Consider the following 6,404-nt stretch of genomic DNA (forward strand, 5'->3'; position numbering starts at 1 on the left):
TGGATTGCTGGTTACGACTGGTAATCTGGCAGGGCTAAACCTTCAGGCTAACCAGATGTTTGGTGATGTGACGATGTTGGAGGATTGTGATTGTGTACTTGTTGTTGTATTATCTTATATTATGAATGCAGTAACTGACCCCGTTTAATTGTTTTAAAAACTGTGGTGATCTATTCGGGGATGGTGAGCAGTTGTTAAGTAGGTATGACTTGGATACGCGAGGGTTAGCTGGGGATGAGTCACCACAAGTCAGCTAGTAGTCTTCCGTTGTTGTGTCGAGATACTTTTATTTATTTAGTTGGATTTTGGTTTGGAACGGTTGTTTTGTGTCTTTCAGTTTTGGATTGCATGTAATCACCTTAAACTTATTTATTTAAAGTACGTTCTTTGATGGTTTATTTGATATACTTTGCCTAGAGCAACCGAGATGTTAGGATTCTCATCCATTAGGTGGTCTTGGTAAGGCACCTTGGTGTATGGGGTTGTTACAAAGTGGTTTAAAGCCACGATTTTGGAACATGTAACTAATGAACCTAATGAAATTAGAGAGTCGAACTAAAATGAACCTGGGCAGGAGTTGTTAGGAGTTAATGCAAATACTTGGCAGACGTCCTAAAATCGTGAACTTGCCCTACAACTTTGAACCGGTCACTATGGGGTGTCATTGGGATCGCTATGTGTTTACTAATGTTCATATGAATATGTTGGATGGATGGACATGTGGTTGAATGGAGGATGTGGTGGAAGAGATGAAGGTATTTGTATATGATAATACTATTTGTGGTTAAGCATGTTGTATGGTGAAATGATTTATAATGTGGCAATATTAGTAACATGTGAATATGAGATGTTGTATACGTATGTTTTATTTTGGCGAAAACGTATAAAGTTAAAGGCATACGGGTAGTTATAATCATCAGCATGACTCGATCGAGTGGGGGTAACTCGATCGAGTAGGGTGGACTCGATCGAGTGGGCTGAGCTCGATCGAGTGGGTAAATGTGTACGTTGGGCAATAGCTGATATTTTGTGCAACTTGATCGAGTAAGGGAAGTACTCGATCGAGTGTCGGATACTCGATCGAATACATATGTGACTTGATCGAGTTTGTTTTTACGTCAGTTCTGGTCAGGTTCTGGAGTTCGGGTACTCGATCGAGTAAGTGGGTAACTCGATCGAGTATATATGGTTACTCGATCGAGTAGGTTATGTGCGGGTCATATTTGCTTTGAGCCGTAGGCTATGTGCTTACGTTTATCTCACCACTTATAGCTCAAAGATATGCCGCCAAAGAGGTTTGTTGTGTATGCTAGGGCTGAGCAGATGAGTGTGGACGAGATTGCCATAATTTGTGAGCATCAGGAAGCGCTTACCGAGGCTCTTAAGAGGTTTGGGAAAGATAAGGATGCCGGGATAGACTTTGCCAAGATGAGCACTACGATATCCCGCTTCAACCCAACGAACTATATAGGTACAAGTTCGCCAATTTTGATCGACAATTGGCATCGTGAGATGGAGAACATCCTTGGGGTGGTTTATTGTCCCGAAGAGTTCAAGGTAGAACAAGCTACCTTCTACCTGAGAGATTCAGCAGAGGAGTGGTGGGACAAAGTGAGAGAGAGTGCCCTAGACCTTTATCTGAAGCAAGTTAAGTTTGCTTTTCCTTGGACCGAGTTTAAGAGAGCTATAAGAAAGGAGTTCGTTCTAAAGCATGTTTGCAGCATGATGTGGGAGGAGTTCGATTCTTTCAAGATGACCTCCGATATGACAATGGCGGATTATTATCATAGATTCAACGAGAAACCGAGATACGCTAGGTAATACCCGTCCTTTTAGGGATCCGTTGACCATCGTTGACCGACCTTAGACACTTGTTTAGACATTCGGGAACCTTACGAGTTAACCATGTGACGTAGTAACCCTTTGAGTTCAGGAGACTCGATCTAGCGGAGGCTACTCGATCGAGTATCTTAGTCACTCGATCGAGTATAGGCCACTCGATCGAGTAAGTTACATACTCGATCGAGTAACAGGGGTTCAGCAGGGAAATATAAATCGTGATATCTTGAAACCCAAATCATTTCATTTTCCTTTCCTCTAAACCTAGATGCCGTCATATCCTTATTCCTTCACCTTGAGTCACCCTTTTGGAGCATTTGAGAGTAGAGACACCATGGGGATAGGAAGCATGAGTCGGATAGCGGTCTTGACGCCGGATTGATATATATAGGTATGTTGTCATCATCATCATCATCATCATCATCATCATCGTCTTCCTTGGTTTCGTTTGTGCTTGTGACAGTAGTAATAGATGGTCATAGTATTTGTTATAGGTGGTTATGGAGGTTGCTTGTCATCTTACGGTTGTGTGCGGAATCACTGCGATTTGCTAGAGGTAGGTTCTTCTACTCAATACTGTTGGTGGTCTAGTGTGTCGGTTATGGTGCTTGATTGTCTTTGGTGTTATAATTGGTAGTGTGGATTGGTTGTTGTTGGTTGTTATTTGTTTGTCTGTGGTTCGCGAGGCGTGTCCTTGGCTGAGTGGAGTCACTTGCAGGAGTGGCTTCACGCCCTTGATTCGCCCTCTGTGGAACCCGCCACAAGAGGAGATGTGCACATTAAGGAATATGGGTTATCGCTTGGAATAGATGATCGGGGCTTTTGTGGGTACGGCTGCGGTCCCCCACTGGCGGTGTGGATTACTGGTTGCGATTGGTAATCTGGCAGGACTAGACCTTCGGGCAGTCTGAGGAGTGTGGGTGATTGGAGAAGGTGATGTGTGTATGTTTGTTATGTCTGGTTTTATGTGTCCCTTCGGTTACTTACCTTGTGTGGTGTTGTTGTGTTTCCTTCTTGTGTTGTGTCTGCCGTGATCTACTACGGTGAGCAGTCGGTCTTAGCAGGTCGATATCTGGATCATAGCTGGGTGCTTAGAGGGATGAGTCTACAACGAGTCATGGCAGAGTTGTATCACGTAGTTGGTAGTTGTCACAAATTGTATCTTTCCGTTTTGGTTAATCACTTGTAAATAAACATAATTGTTCTTTTATCAACATTTGATTATTACTGTTCCTCGGGCAACCGGGATGTTAACGTCCTTATCTACTGGGGAAGGTCTTGCTAAGGCTGCTTGGTAGATGCGGGTGTTACCTCTGAGGATTTGGGGCTGAGTCAGGAGAACTTAGCACTTCGGTTTGAAAAGGGTTGACCTATAAGATCATGGAGGAGCTACCGGTCGAGGTCCTTACCGATCTTGAGGAAGTTGATGAGAGAGCAGGACGAGCTGAGAGGTTGGTCGAGATGGCCAAAGAAAACAAAGAGACGGGTCCGGAAAAGAGAAAGGCGGAGAGTGAGGGTTGTGGTCAGTCTAGTTACAAGAGGGGTAACCACAACCAAGCAAGGGCTTATTCATCGGGATCAGGTTTTAGTGGTGGAGCTTCTTATGGGCGTGGCCGCGGTAGTAGCAACAGTTGGGGTATCTCATGTTTCAGCTATGGCGGTGTGGGCCATAAGAGGCATGAGTGTGAAGTGTCGGGGGGAGAGGTTTTCATAGGCCATCACAGGGGAGCTTTTCGCAGGGTCCGACACAGAGATATGCTATTAACCGACCAGTTGGGTCATGAAATAATCAAGGAGGGAAAAGTGACAACAATGGTGGACTCAACCGCAATGGCGGTAATTCTTATCAGAAACCGGCAGCTAACAACTATCAAGGGTCAGCTGCAAAGCCTTCTACATCTGTCAGCACAGTGCAAGGTGGTGGACAAAAGACCAGTGGAGAATTGTTTATGATGGACAAGAAAGCTATTGAGGATGATGCGCACGTGATCACCTGTACCTTTCTTGTTAACGATGTTCCTACCTTTGTTTTGTTTGATCCTGGGGCGTCACACTCTTTTGTATCATCGGGTCATGCTAAGTCTATGGGTTTGAGAGAGTTTGAGTCTGTAATAGATGATATTTTTATACCGTCGGGTGAGTTAGTGTCTTGTGAAAGGTTATATAAGGGGGGTATCCATGATAGTTGGGCAGGTTGATCTTCCAGTGAATTTGTTAGAATTTCCTATGGATGGTTTTGAGATGATAGTTGGGATGGATTGGTTGGGTAAGTACAAGGCTAGAATAGACTGTCACCAAAAGAAAGTTTCTTTGAGAGGTCCTAAGGGAGTTACTGTGTCTTATCGTGGGTTTGTTGTCAAACCCAAAGTCAAAGTGATTGCAACGGTGACATTTAAGTATTACTTGAGGAAGGGGTGTCCTTTGATTCTATGTCATGTGAAAGATCATAGTTGATGGTGAGTGAGTCGTTGTTCACTCATCAAACACATTTTTATTCTCAACAAACAACTAGATAGTGGTTAAGTCGAGGTCGATCCACGGGACAGTGTTCTTTCGGTTTTAAGTTTATCTATCTCAATTTATGCTAGTGTCACAAATATTGGGGGTTGGAGTTGTGTGCTAAACTATAACAAGGAAATGTAAACAATCAAAGAACAAGGCAAGTAATTAGAAATGGAAGGGTAAACAATCGATTAAAAGACACTAGGGTGTCATGGTAAGATAGCATAAATGAGTCATATAGATGCAAGCAATTATTACTGTTGGAATCAAGTTAGTGTATATCTTACAATTCGTAGGAAAACTTAGGTCTCGGAGCCGAGTCGGTCAAGACTTTACAACGCCTACAAGTCGACTTGGTTTTCCATATTCATGATGAGATAACATAAATGAGTCCTAGGAAGGTTTGGGTCCTGGAGCCGAGTCGGTCAAGACTTTACAACACCTAGAATCGACTTAATTCTTCCAATTCAACTATATGCATGGTCTAACAAGCCTTGAGTTCGTTTATGTCTTACAAGTCTTTTTTAAAGGATAGGAGAATCATGCGAGGTTGTCAATCAAGCAATTCATCAAACATAACATGTGCATAAGTTGAAGATACAATAAGCAAGCATTCATATGAACGCATAAAGCATAAATCTTCCCCATGATTATCTCCCCTAATCCCTCACTAATCCCTAGTTAGGAAACTACTCACTCATTATCATGGAAAACATGTTAAAAATGGTGTCAATCATCTTAACAAGTATAAACATGATAGAAGAGTGAAATAAGAAATAATTAATTAAAGAGTGAAGAAATTATACCAATCTTAAGATGAACAAATGGAAAGGAAAGAATAATAGAAGAGAACATGATTGATTGATGAAGAGTTGTCAATTCTCCAAATAATAACCCAATAATCTTCAATTACCCAATAAGAAATCTTGAACAATAATTAAGGAAAGATTAAAGTGCAATATGTGGAATGATTAAAGGTTCATCTATTCTAATCTACTCCTAATGAGAGTTTAATCTAATCTAAGGGAACTTTGCCTACACTAAGAGGGCTTAATCCTCAATTTATTACAAAGAGAGTATATATAGTGATATAAGGATTAGGTTAACTAAGGGCTTAAATGATGATTTGACCCTTTAATTTACTTCCAAAACCTTGCAAGTCCTTGGAAGGGAGGCTCGACCTATGCTCGAAGATAATCATGTTGTATGGGGAGACGCCTGACCTGTCATGGGGGACGCCCGTCCAGAGCTTGGGAACGCCCGGACCGACTTCAGGTCGCCCGTCCTCAAGGGCTTTTCTTCTTCTTGCTTGGCTGCCTCATGATCCGTGGGGATCATTGAGGAGCTATGGGGGTCCTTTGTCATTGCCCATTTCCTTGTTTTATTGACTTAGGCCTTTAGTGTTAGTCTCCTCTTTGATGCTTGGTCGTTAGATGTTACCAATTTAGCTTCGTTTCACTCCGTCTAGCCAAGTTATTGCTCTTCTCCTACAAAGGACACCAAACCTCATAGAGTATGCATAGAAGGAAGCATAGGAACTAGGCTAGTTAGGGGATTAAATGTGCGTAAATAGGAGTCACATCAAATATTCCCAAACCGAACTTTTGGTCGTCCCGAGTAAAGAGGTGACTAAAACTATGACCGTTATTTAATCTAATAATACTAATATAGCAAATATGAGACAATTAGCGGGTCTCACTCCGCCCTTTCAACTCGCAACAAGACATACATGAGGTAAGATGCTTTCTTGCAAGGCAAGGTGGGGCTTGCCAAAATGGCGATGCATCCAAGCATTAAGCACACAAAAACAAGTCAAAGGATTCATCTACAAAAGAATAGCCACTTTCCTCATTTAAGCGGCGGAAATCATCTACAAGGGAAGCAATTTAAGGGTACACACTCCATCATAGATATTAGTTCTCCTAGTTACTAAGTCCAAGAGGATACAAACAAGTCACCTCCAAGTTGTGTTAAACTAGGCAACTTTCGTTCACAATCGCTAAATGTTTTTTTCAAGAGCCAAATCCCTATGGTGTTAGAAAACACTGTAGGATCGCAGAATT

Source organism: Silene latifolia, chromosome X (genome assembly GCF_048544455.1).
Source record: "Silene latifolia isolate original U9 population chromosome X, ASM4854445v1, whole genome shotgun sequence".
Taxonomy (NCBI): domain Eukaryota; kingdom Viridiplantae; phylum Streptophyta; class Magnoliopsida; order Caryophyllales; family Caryophyllaceae; genus Silene; species Silene latifolia.